General features: G+C 40.3%; 1 protein-coding gene across 2 annotated transcripts in view; it reads right to left on the reverse strand.

The window, feature by feature from the left end:
* The window catches only part of PAK5 (p21 (RAC1) activated kinase 5), a 270,051-nt gene that overhangs the window by 218,430 nt on the left and 37,741 nt on the right, over nt 1-13,880 (reverse strand). The window contains exon 1 of one of the 2 annotated variants that reach the window (XM_053927281.2): nt 4,756-4,795. The exons of the other annotated variant lie outside the window; for it this stretch is intronic. The gene's annotated coding sequence lies outside the window, so the exon portion shown is untranslated. Of the gene's footprint in view, nt 1-4,755; nt 4,796-13,880 lie in introns of those variants that run through there. 2 annotated transcript variants of the gene reach the window in all.

Raw genomic sequence — 13,880 nt, forward strand, 5'->3', positions numbered from 1 at the left:
TAAATTTAACCTCAAGAAAAGATTTTTTTTTTTTTAAATCCAAAGGTAACAAACAGATAAGAGCATCCATCTGGAGCTGTGACTAAGAGATTACTTGGTGACCCTCTAAACTCAATTAAAGTGACCTGGAGAGGTTAAATTGGATTATGATTATAAATATCGGGTTGGACAAAAATTCCATTACATTTTTTTTTTCCATATGAGGGCTCTAGTATTGCTTGGTCATCTCTAACTTCATTAGAAATAATTTTGTTAGATTGTATTGTGACAGCTGTCATATCAGCATGCATTAAAAAAACTTATCAAAATTGGCAAATTTTTGTGCAGCCACTTTAATATTGAAGATGGAAGAAAATATGCAACATTTTCAGCATATTATCCTTTATTATTTCAAGCAAGGTAAAAATGCAACTAAAACGCAAAAAAAAAAGATTTGTACAGTGTATGGAGAAGGTGCTGTGATTGGTTAAACATGCCAAAAGTTGTCTGAGGAAAAAAAAAGTTGTTTGTGAAGTTTCTTGGTACTATTGACATTTTGGCCAAATAATTCTTTGCTACGGCACTGTCTTACGCATTGGAAGGTGTTTAGCAGGACCCCTGGCCTCTACCCACTAGAAGCCAATAGTGGGAGATAGCCAACATACTCAAAATATCCAACTCAATACAGTTATTGGTGAAAATGAAAAATGTGTCTTTAATTTTATAGGAAAAATGTGATGGACTTTTTGGTCAACCCAGTATAATGCTCACAGCTAAGGAACTGGATTGTGTTTTAGGAAAAGAAGAATGACCAGCGAGATGTCTATGAAAGAAAACAATAATCAAATCCGAGAAGGAGGGTTTTGCAGGACTCTCCCACCCATCCCCATGGAGAAACATTCTCCTTTGGGGATGGATGTCATTGATCTACAGAGCTCAGTAACACCAGCCAGAAACCTCATGTAACCAACTCTGAAAGCCCAATCTCCTTGTGAAGATAACCTGGCTTCTCAGGAGGATAGGACCACAAAGAGAGGTTATCACCATCATGTCACACATACTTGGGATTCCTGGTGATTGTGTTTCTCATTGAGTATAAATAAATTAGAATGATCACTTTTCACACATTAGTCTCTATACTTGGTGAATGTGGTGAGTGTACATTGGTGTTTGAGAAACAATGGAACAGATGCTGTCAGTGGTCATGCATATCCCTTGAGCCCACCCCCGGGCCAGCCCCACTTTTCTCACATGTTCCTCTTGGCCTGAGGGTCAAGGAGAGGTGCCCAGTCTGTGTGCAAGGCATGCTGGACATGCCAGAGCATTAATACCCCAAGAACGACCTTCAACCCGGCAAGTGTTGGATTCCTCAGCACTCAGTGGGAAAACTGAGCCATACCCTATGCTGTCACCCCAGGTGTCTATAGAGGAAACTCAAACTAAAATAGGTAAGTCAGCATGCTGAGAAATCAGGTTCCATCACCTTCCAAACCAAACAAGGGCTATGGTGAATTCAAAAGGTAGGGAAGACCACCCAAGAAGGTCTGTCTGGAAGATGAGCTGGCTTTGCCCAAAGAAATACAGCATGCCCCCAAACTCATGCGAGTGTGCCATAATCCATCTGAATGATAATAGAAAGAGGCTTTCCCCGGCATTGTTTAAGCTCTACATTAGACAGTGCAAGTTTGGTAAATTATATCTTCCTGTCTTCTCTTATTTGTCTGGAGATCACACTTCTCATTGCTGGTTTTATAAGTGAAAGAGAAAAACCCAAAGTCTGAAGATTACACATTGACTTGATGTGGTTAGGAAATAATGAAAAGGAACAGAGAAAGAAAAGATGATACCAGCATGTGGCAAGCGAAGGCAGAGAGTGGCAGTGGTAACGAGCCAATTAGTAGCCACCAGAAGTAACAGCAGAGATGTCACTACAGTAGTCAACCCTCACCCACAGGGGTACATTCCAAGACGCCCAGAAGATCTGAAACTGCAGAGAGTACCGAACCCTATGTATGCTGTGGTTTTTTCCTATTCATACCTACCTTTTCACTAAAAAGAAGCACTTACAGCGTCTCTTTGGAACATCATTACTCTTGCACTTTAGGGCCATTATTAAGTTAAATAAGAGTTACTTGAACACAAGTAACGCAGTACGGCCACAGCTAATCTGGTGACTGCATCTGTAGACTTATTCATGTGTTATAACATTTGAGGACAGGTGGGTGAAGCCTTTGATACGGTTTGTGATTCAACTAAAGTTGCTGAGTGGTGCAATTCCACGTGCAGAGTCCTATGGCCTCACCCCCCCCCCCAATAATTTTCCAAATTCATCTTGTTATCATTTCTTACAAGAATAAATAGTCTAACTACAGAGAAATTTTTTGGTTTTCCTTTAAAATATTGGGCTGGCCAAAAATTCCATTACATTTTTTCCTGTAAAATTAAAGGCACACTTTTCATTTTCACCAATAACTGTACTTAAGTGGATATTTTGAGTATGTCGGCTGTCTTCAGCTATTGGCTTCTAGTGGGTAGAGGCCAGGGATGCTGCTAAACATCTTCCAATGCATAAGACAGCACTGCAGCAAAGAATTATTTGGCCAAAACATCAATAGTGCCAAGAAACTTTGCAAACAACTTTTGACAGTTTTGATCAATCATAGCATCTTCTCGATACACTGAACACATCTTGTTTTGGCGTTTTAGTGGCATTTTTACCATTCTTGAAATAATAAATAAAGCATAGTAAGATGAAAATGTTGCACATTTTCTTTCATCTTCAATATTAAAATGGCTGCACAAAATTCACCAATTTTGATAAGCTGTCACAATACAATCTAATAAAATTGTTTCAAATGAAGTCAAAGACAACTAAGCACTACTAGAGCCATCATATGGAAAAAATGTAATGGACTTTTTGGTCAACCCAATATTATCATATTCATTTCTTTTAGATAGAATATTGGGTCCAATATGCAGCTGTACCCCCAATACTGAAGAGTTCTCTTTTCATCCGGCACATTTGTCCCCCTGTGTATGTATTAGAATTCTCTTCGGAGAACACTAAATTACTGTGTGCAAACTTCTATGATAACTATATTGTCTCAGCGAAGGACCCCCAACCACCATCATCGAACACTTCTAAAGCTAAAGAGAGTACTCTACTCTTTTCTTTTGCCAAACTGTAAAAACGGTACAAATCTAGTGTTGACGTAAGAGGCACCAAGTCATACATCCAACTCAAGTGTCATTATACACATGCATATATATCCAAGTCCTCCGAACCCCCATTCTGAAGTATGAATTCAGGTACCAAGTCCTGCTTCCATTTCTGCCAATAAGCACTGTGTGATGTTCTGAACTTCTGTTTCATCAATTCTAAGCAGTAGACTAGGAACTCTGAGACACTCTCCATCTCAACATCTTGGATTCTATTAACAGACTAAGTAAAACTCTGAAGAAGGGTTATATCTTTAGCTTCAGGAAAGAAGTCTATTTTGTTTCTTCCTACTAGTATATGTTATAGAATAATGTGTTTACATAGTTCTAATGATATTTACTTTATAGGTTTATATATGTGTATACACATACATATGATACTCTAAGTCTAAATTTATTAACTCTAGGACTCAATTTTTAATGTTTAATTCAATGTTATAACTCTCTGTAAGAAAGCAAGGAGAGAAAGAAACATTCTGCTGATTGGGTCTTATTTAACATGATACTCTCAAAGATCCCAAGGCCAAAAACAGCTTTCATCTCCTTGTTTAATGGATTTAATTATGCCAAGAATCTTCCATCTGTAAAATTATTCTAACTATCTCAATTGCCCTTCAATGCGTGAATCAAATTATTTATAATGTAAACTTTGGCAAGAAATAGGGTATATCAACCAACTACAATTCTATAATAAAATCTTAATTTAAGTCTCACAAAAAGGTAAAAAATAAAATTAAATAGCAGATGCCAATGTCCTCTTAATAACCATGCACAGGGATCTCAGATTAGACCGAAAATACAGATAATACAGGGTTTTTTTACTGGTTTAAACTTTAATGAAAAGGCCATTGCTGATGCTCCTGTTGTATTTTTACAAGAGGATACCGAAGCTTGTTTAACTTTTTGCATTGGGGCTGCCACTGCTGAGATACAGGACTGGAGAGGGAAAGTGCTTCAAAGATGAGAGAAGGTGGAAAATAAATTTAGTTTGGGGTGTATTTTTAAGATATCGCCCAGATGGAGACATGCGGCACAAGTTGGAAACACATCTTTGATGCTAAAGGGAGAGACTGGAGTTAAGACACCCAGATTTGGCGATAACTATTGTTGAGATCATTGTGAGAGTCGTGGGGCTGGATGCAGTTCTAGAGGGAAAGAGTAACTCCTGGGGGAAAGCAGGGAAAAATCTCCTTACAGAGAGTGAAGGAAACTACAAGGAAATGGTGAGGGGAGAGAGAGTCGAGAACGGCAGAATGGAGAATCTTCAGAGATCAGGTGGACTGAGGATTAAAATGATTTTGTTGGATTTTTAGGGGTTTTTTTTTCCCACTTTCATTAAGAACTTTGCCACTGGTGGAGTTCTGGGAGAAGAGAGAAGCAGAAAAGCCTTGCCCTAGGCTAAAGGAAGAATAGGGGAATACATGGGCATTTCAAGGAAATTGGAGGAAAATGTCTTCAGAGAGAGCAGCTGCTTGAGGGGAAAGGCAAGTGGTGGAGACCTGGTGGTATCTGTGGGCTGAGGAAAGAAGAAGCAAGAAAGAAATACCTCGCACATACCAGTAAAAGGGAGGGCTCATCTGGAGATGCAAAGTCCTGGGTCAAGTGGGAGGAGATGAGATTAAAGGCTCCAGTTTGCAGTAAGCTCGGTGTTATAAATACAGGAGCCTCCAGGGGGAGGGAGGGGAGCAGAGATGCAAGTCACAGATGGATTGCATTCCCTGTGAAGTAGAAGGCAGGACCATATGTAAAAAGCAACAGAGAAAATTAAAAGAGAAAAGATATAGCCACACCATTGCTTAGAATTTCACAGTCCTCCTGTGAACTCTCTTACTCTCTACTGACAAATACAGAAATAGATTGAACAAACTCATATTAAACTGAACTAAATGCAGTTTTGTTTCAAATGAAAACCATTTTCTTTATTTTAATATTGTACCCCCTGCCAAGCAGTTTCAGTAAGTCTTAATATTTTTCACTTCACTTTATTTTTCATTGTATCTTCTGGCTTTCAAAACACATATAGCAACTTGTAGCTTTAACTAAATATCATAATTCCTAGATATTTTTCTAGTCTAAATCCTATAATCATTACAAGAATTCATACCTTTAATCAATTATTTGAGGAAAAGATGTAAAAACTTCACCCATAATAATTAAACAGCTTGAACCCATTTTTCTCCTCAAAGTTGGTAAATTAACATATTTGTATTATTTAAATTATCACTGTGTTAGTACAGTAATATATGATTTGTATGATCACAAATGCAACAACAAAATGCAAACAGAAACAAAGTTTGATGACAAGTGACAGTGATCACAGGGATTGGATGGTACAGCTTCTAAATGGCTGTGATAAAATGTGCTAGCTCAACCGAGAGCATCACAGTGTCTGTTTTGTCAACTTTTCAAGTTTATCAAATTCTTTTTCAGTCTCTCCATCTCCCTCTGAGTGTGTTTTCTTGGAAAATTATCAAGTCTCCAAGTAAAGATAAAATGTATTCTCTCCAGATATGGAAATGTTGAAAATGTTTCATTGTACAGAAAAAGGCTCCAAGACTAGGATGACATAAGATTAACATCTGAAGAGAATAAAATAAAAAAACCTGTGGGCCCTGGACAGTGTGGCTCAGTTGGTTGGAGCATCATCCCATAAACCGAAGGGTTCCAGGTCTGATTCCAGGTCAGGGCACAAGTACCTGGTTACAGGTTGGGTACCTGGCCAGGGTGTATATAAGGGGCAACTGATTGATGTTTCTCTCTCACATAAATGTTCTCTTCCTCTCTCTCTCCCTCCCTTTCCCTCTCTCTAAAATCAGTAAGCATGTCCTTGAGTGAGGATTAAAAAAAAAAAAAAAAAGACCTAAAAGTTGGAATGAAAAGTGTTTAAATCAGTAAAAAGTAACATTGAAAAGTTGGCAATCAACGAAATTGGTTTATTCGATCATATGACACACAAGCGTACATCCAGTATGTCAAAACAAACATTTAAACAACTGTTAAAGTAGCATGTCTGCGGACGATGTTAATATTTATAAAGGGCAACATTTTAGGCAGCCTCCAGGTCAGGACAGTGTCCTAGAATGGACTGACCCACACATGCCTCAGTTAAACAGACCGACCAATGAGAAGCACTGATCCATATGACTTCATTCTTCCCATCTGTCCATCCTCTATTCTTAGTATGTAGACCTTTGTCCTGATGCTGGTCATATCATGGCTGAATGATTGCTGACCTACTTCTGGAAACCATGGCCCCATTCCAGCAGGAAGAAGGAAAGAGAAAGCAAAAAAGAAGGATTAGGGAGTATGTCCACTGTGTCTATCCCTTTAAAAGCCTTCGAAAAGGCTTTTCCATCAACAAATTCAGATTGCCATACCTAGTTGGAAGGGAGGCTAGGAAATTATGTATTTGAGCTTTCCAACTCTGATGGAAGAGGCAGGCAAGGCAGAAGTGGATTGTGAGTGATTTTAGGATCTCAGCTCACATTATCTTCCCGCTGGGACACAGTAAGTGCTCAGAGAGCATCCACCTGCTGTGGAATGATGCAGCTCCTCTCTGTGACACACACCTGCCATTGCCATTCTAGCTCTAGCCACATCTCATTTTGTGTCTTGCTTCCTTGGCCCAATAGAGAAAACACATTCCCTTCTCATTCTTAAGAAATATTTCTTAAAGTTACAGTATAACACACACATAGAAAAGTGCACAAAATGTACCTGTACATCCTATTCAATTCTAATAAATTTAACACACTCATGTAAGAAGAAACAGAATGTTGCCAAAACCATAGAAGCCCATTACATTTATATTATACTTTTATTTAACAATATTCTATGAGATACCTACATAATCTGTATGTGGATGTGGGGACTTGGTAACATATTTTATGGATAATGAATGACTGGTAAAAATCAGAAGACCTGGATTTTCAAAATACAGAATATGTTTCAATATTTTTTAGTCTTTTGTGATCTATTAGACTGGCCATTCGAAAAGGGCAAACAAGTGTTCTGCTGGGATTCCACCACCCTGTCAGTAAGAGAGCTAAAGTCGGACGCTGGCAATCCCAGATGAATTTAAGTTGCCTCACACTGTGGGTTTTACATAGATTTTAAATAGGCCAATAGGTACCTCTGAGGGGTGTATGTAAGTATTACTGAATCACTCATCATGCAGCTGCTAAAGATGGCAGGGAAAAATTTTAAGGAAAAATAATTTTTTTATTGTATTTATTTCCTTTTAGAAGGAGAAGAAGGGAGGGAGAAAGAGAGGGAAGAAACAGCAATGTGCGAGAGAAACATTGATCAGTTGCCTCTTGCACGCCCTCAACTGGGAACCTGGCCTGCAAACCAGGCATGTGCCCTGACTTGGAATTGAACCACCGACCTTTCAGTCTGCGGGATGACACTCGATACACTGAGCCACACCAGTCAGGGTGGAAAGCATAATTTTTTTATAGTCAAAAGAAAAAGAGTACTTATTGAGCCACAGTGATGGCTTAGCTTTACTAACAATGACTTGCAGTGAATTCACATACATTACCATCAGTTTACTCTAACCACAAGCATGGATAAGGCACAATAAACAAGCCCCAGAGAGGAAAGTTACTCGCTTGACTTCATAAAGGTGGTTAGTCATCTGGCCCTGCATCTCTCAGCTCTTCAAACTCTCCCCCTCCCTCTCTCTACCTCAGCCCCACAGTACCCTTCCTGTCCGCAGAAAGAGCAAGCATGATCCCACCTCTGGGCCTTTGCACTGGCTGGACCCTCTGCCTAGAATGCTAATCCCCTCCGTTTCCACACAGCTCTCTGTCTCTTACTTGCTTCAAATCTCTGATTTTTACTTCTTTTCCAGTATAGCTTCAGTCTTCCCTAAATATTCTCTGTACGCTTGCTTCTTACTTTAAATTTTTGAGGGTCAGGAGAATTAAAGTCTGAATGCAGTCCCCTGGAAGTTACTTAAACACGTCTCAGTTTCTACATCTATAAAAAAAACGAACACTCTGCATGGTTATGAAAGGAATTTGCCTACATGCAAGCATGTGTGTGTACATTTACAGTGGTGCGCTAGTGTGTGTGTAACAGCTGGCTCTCCCACCCCCTGAAAAGTTCTGGATGTTGCTAAAATAGATTGGAGACCAGATGTGCTGTGATACAACATCATATAGTATTTCCACATACATACAATAGATGTAAATAACCACAAGAGCACAGATAATAGTAAAATGTAGTAAAGTCATATGGAAGTGGTGAGTTTTGAGTGTGTTGCCTTTTAAAATGAAATCCTTTAATTGTATGTATATGTGATTTTTAATAATGGCTGAGAACTAGTTGGCTCTACCACATCTCTGTGTATGTGTGTGGTTGTGTGTACAAACACACCACTGGACAAATCAAAGCCCACACCTTTTACTAGAAAGAAAACTACAATATTTGCTTTGTTTTCACTAAACAAACATAAATTACAGGAAGCATCGACTCCACTGAATGTGATCTTATACCAGTAATGGCTAATAGGTTTAGTAACAGGGCTGTACCAACAACTTTCATGCTAGTGCACAGAAACTCTGAGATGAATCAAACTAAGGATTACAAAGCAATGCCAATCAAGCATCCACAGACAATGTGTCTCCAGCAAAAAGGCAAAGATCTAGCACTGGTGAGCATTTCGTCACATTAGACACCTGGTCTCTTTACTGAAACCTCACCCTGAAAGATTTCCAAAAACTTGTCAGGAGACATCCTCTAGTCACTACTAACCCCAGCCAGCAAGGGAACACAGCTCTGCCGTGAATCTCAGGTCTTAGAGCTCTTAATAACCATCCAACACCAACTAACATATACAAGGATGTATAGGTGAATAAGGACCCGAACCCAGCCCTCAGAATTTCTTGATCTGTTCACAAAGATGCCCATACTAGGATGTGACCCCTGGGATGGAATGTACCTAATAGAAGAAGGCCACTGAAGGCCTTAAGAGCATTTTTAGCCTAGCGTATTAGAAGCCCTCAGTACACCATCTTAGCCGAACGCATAAATTTGTAGAAGCAGGTGCTGACTGCCATGAAGGCAAGGCCTTGGTTACTCAAGTACATCTAAACATTTCTGTAAAAATCTCTGCTTCATGTGCTTTCTTCTCTATGAAACACAAGTATGTCTGAATATCCCTATAAAATCTCTGCTTGGTGTGCTGTCTTCCTTCTTTATGGGACACCAGGATATTTGAATATCTCTAAAATCTCTGCATGGTGTGCTGTCCTTCTTCTTTATGCAACACTATATGTGTCGAAAGTTATGCCTAATTCACAACTCTTAGTCTAAGCAGGTGTCATGTTTGCTTCATCTTGCTGGCAGTCCTTGGGGACAGATGGCTATCAGAACGCTCTGCCGTTTGCAATATGCACCAGATGCCCCCACAATTCACAGTGCAATACGAGGCTCTTAAAGGTGTGAGTATTTACATTCTAAGTTTAAAAAGTCACTTAACTTCTATGTCTTCCACTAGGAAGGAAAATTATTCCACTAAGCCATTGTAAAGTTTTTACTCTTGTCATCATTAAGAATTAGTATTCAAGGTGACTTCAAGAGCACCGCAGGCTTGACCTTCCTTGGACTAGGAAGGGTTCACAACATTGCTGGCACCATGCCTGACCCCCTTTCCTTGTCTCTCCTGGTGGTGAGCAGAGGACTGGGAAGACCAGGAGTCCTGTGGAAAGCCAAGGAACTCTCTCTTGAATATCTTGCTGAGTCCCCAGCAGAGGCTAAAATAAAACGCCCTCCTCTCCCTTAATCTCCAGAGATGGTTGCGAAGTCATTGCTGAGGACCATATGGACTGGTATCAGTCAAAAACTGCCCCAGGAATGATACCAATAAAACGAAGTGGCTGTTTTCCCCACAATTCTAACCACATGGGTTTGCAAAAAGATGCTGATGCAAATCAGGCATGATGGGGGAGGGGAAGGCGGTGTTCTCTCCATACCCAAGATGCAAGCAAATGAAGAAGCATCAGCTTGAAGAAGTTGAGGAGGGAGCTGTCAGAGAACTGAACAGAAGGAACTTCCTCCCCCAGCAGTTTTCTACTCCAAATCCCCAGCAGCAAACCCAGGGCAGGTGAAAGAGCCTGCCTCTTACTGGGGCAAAGCAAACTGTGCCACCCCCCACCCCCAAACTTTCTCTACTTGTTCTGCTACTATGTTTGAAATTTCTATGATCAACTGTTTTGGCACAAAGCTTTGAGAATCAAGGTGAAGATAAAAACCATATCATCACATTATTAAACCACGCATCTCATATAAAACAAATAATCAAATTTGTTTGCCTGTCACAGAGCAATTGGTGCAAAAGAGCCCCCAAGAGAGATAAGTTTTTATTTTGAGGTGAAGCATGGAAAAGGGAAAAAAGAGAAGATAGAAACCTATTCCAGGGCATAAGGGAGTGGGAGGACAGAAGGTCTGAGTGGGAACCTTACATAAGGAGAGAGGGGTCGCTAAAATAAGCCACCTATGAAGAGTTCTAGTATTTTACAGTCTGATCTTGAATCAAAGAAGAGGGAGAGAGGAGAGAGTACCTCTGAAAATAAACTCCTAATTCAAAACAGGTCTCAGATCTAATCAAGGCTAACAGAAAAAGGAAAAAAAAAATAAGGTGCCTAACTGCTTAACGAAGAACAGTGCCACCATCTACAGCTACCGAGGGACAGCCTCCAAGTGCACACATGCTGCTACAAAGGTAAAGGGCAAGTCTTGGTGCTGACACACTCAGTTTCCCCTTATGTCATAGATCGTGTTTCTTGTGTTCTCCAAAACCCCACCTGATCATCACTCCACTCCCCTCACCTCCTTTTATCATCAAACTCCACAAAAGGAGAGCTCTCATTGGGGACAAGCTCTGTTTTACCTACTCCCACTGCCCCTTGATATTTCTCTTACAAGAGGGTTGATTTTGAGTCTCTATTGACCAAAAGCAGTGGGGTCTGTCCTCATTCTCCCTGGTTTCTCTGAGGCACTGGGAATGGGTGGGATGCATTTGAGAAGTCTTGTTTTTGCTCCTCCCTCTCAGAGATCAATTTTCAGGCCCATTTCATTTACATGATAGTAAGATCCAACATTCAGCATCATTCCCTCTGCTTTCTCTTCTCACTGTATTGTGTTCATTCATTGCTGTGAGCCAAAAATCACCTCTTAAGAAAAACAACTTAACTTTTAGTTCAGATGTCACCTCTAAGACCTAAACATATATTCCAAGACATAGGCTCCTAGATATAGGCTTCCTGGGCAGGTACACCTGTGTGCCTTCAGGGACTCACAGTCCAACACTTTCCACAACTGAACTCCCTGTATGTCCTTGCTCTGTCTTCTCTTCCATTTGGAAATCTGGTGAATTACCCACGCCACTCACCCAGCCACCTAAAGCAGAATCTTGGGAATAATTTTAGATTGACACAAGTTAACAAGGCAGGTGTGTGCTCCATTCACATACTCTGTCTACACACACGCACACACACGCACACAGGACTTCCAAATACTAGCCCCTAGCTCTCCCTGGCCATGGAGTCTCTTTGCCCACCTGTGCAGTGGGCTGCGTGCACCTGAGTCTCATCAAAAGCTCAACATTCAGGGAATGGGCTGAGCAGGCACAAACAATCCACCAATCTTTTTAGAAAATACAATCCTTTTAAAAACTATTTTTAAAAGTACAACTTCAAACCAGACGCTGGGGCCTAAACCAAACAACTCTTATAATCACTTTGCATAAATCTGCTCTTTATCCAAGGCCTGTGGGCTGGTGATAAAGCAAACAAAGAGCCCTCTCAAAGTCATTTTGTGGGTGAGGCATGGGCTTCATAAAGCAATTTCCCTAGACACCCCTCCCTACTGACTGGGTCGAACCTCCATGGCTTTGCTCAAACTGCTGGCTGTACCTGGATGGCTTCTCCCCAGGTCTTCGGAAGGCTCTGTCTTAGAGAACTTGACCCTGCTGTGCTTTTTCTACTTAATATTTCCTAAACATGAATCCTATATGCACACGTACAAATTTACTTCTTTAAAAAGGCTTCATGTGGATTGTCCTATAACTTAATCATTAAATGATAGACCTTTACATTGTGGCCAGATTTTTGGCTGTTAAAAGCAATGTTCTAATAAACATTACTCAGCCTCCCAACAAAAACTTACTGAGCACCCATGTGTCATGCAATGAGCTAGACTCTGGAAATTTAGGTGTTAACAGTTGAAATCTCTAATTCCACAGAGTTCAGAGCTACTAGAGGGGACTAATACATTAGAAAACAAAAGTGAACAAATCCCTTCAAATTTTAATTTGTACTATGAGAGAAGAAAACAGAAGGAAGTGACTTATATCACTCTGAGGAGGTGACCAATAAGATGGGACTCAAAGAATGAAAATGAGACAGGTTGCAAAGGTATGGGACATGTAATCAGAGGCAATAGCTAATGCGAAGGCCCTTGTAGGAAATCTTGTTTTTAGGAAACGAAAAGACAATGAATATTGCTACAGAATAGGTAGTATAGACCAAAACTAGGCTGAAAAAGCAGAAGATGGGTGGATCTTAAAGGAAGCTAAATAAAAATTATATTTAAATTTTATTCCAACTGTGATAGAAACCTACCACCAAAGAGTGGTGAGGGAGTGACATGATCTCATCTGCATTTTTAGGATATCCTTCTTTCTAGCTGCTGTGAAGGAAAGGGGACTTGTTGAGGGTTATTAGAGGGTACGGGGAAAAGACAGTGGTAAGCTTGGCCTAGAGTCAGGGCAACGGAAGTAGAAATGGAAATGGAAAGGCAATGGAAAATCAAAGAACAAAGTAAAAATTTGGTGATGGATTAGATATAGCAGATAGGATGGGGGATTGTTAAAGAACTCCTGCTGGACTGTGAGCAACTGGGTGATACCTTTGTTCTGAAAGAGGGGAAAACGGTAGAGGTATAGGGTTGGAGGGGAATCTAGAGTTCCACTTTGGATATATCAATTTACATTTGCTTATTAGACAAGCAAGTAAAGATACCAATTAGGTGTATGTGAGAGTCTGGATTTCAGAATAAAGGTCTGTTCTCCATATAAAATAAAAGATTCATCTGTTTGTGAACGGCTAAATATCATCCAAAGAGAGAGACATAAGGCTACAAAGGAAAAGTGGGGTGACAGAAGACAAGTCATGTACACAAGCGGCAGAGATCGTTTGGGGGTGGTTGTCCTGGCGAAGGCGGCTGCACGGAGGTTAACTGGGTCACTGTCACACAGAAGAGGACTAAGAGCTCTGCTAGTCTGAGAGTTGGGACATGACAGGGAAATCAATTTCAGTGGCATTTGGGGGCAAAACCAGGCTGGAATACACTTACCCGTTATTGGAATGTAGGAGGAAGTATATGAAGACAATTCTTACAGAAAAGTAGAGTAATTACAGGAGTTGTAAAGCCAAAATGGCTTCTAGTTTTTGCTACATGTACAACTTTAACATGGGAAAACCTGCAGTATGTTTGTGCATTAATGAGAGTAATCCAGTATGGCCAGGGAGGAAAACAAAACAAACAACTGAATCTGGAAAAGGTTAGAAAGTAAAGGATTTAAAGTATACAATTGGTCTCTAACTTCCCTCAGGGAGAGGGGGGATAAAGGAGAAAATGGGATTCAGACATCAGCTGCTTTGTAGATCTGCAAT

This window comes from Desmodus rotundus, chromosome 6 (genome assembly GCF_022682495.2).
Source record: "Desmodus rotundus isolate HL8 chromosome 6, HLdesRot8A.1, whole genome shotgun sequence".
NCBI lineage: Eukaryota > Metazoa > Chordata > Mammalia > Chiroptera > Phyllostomidae > Desmodus > Desmodus rotundus.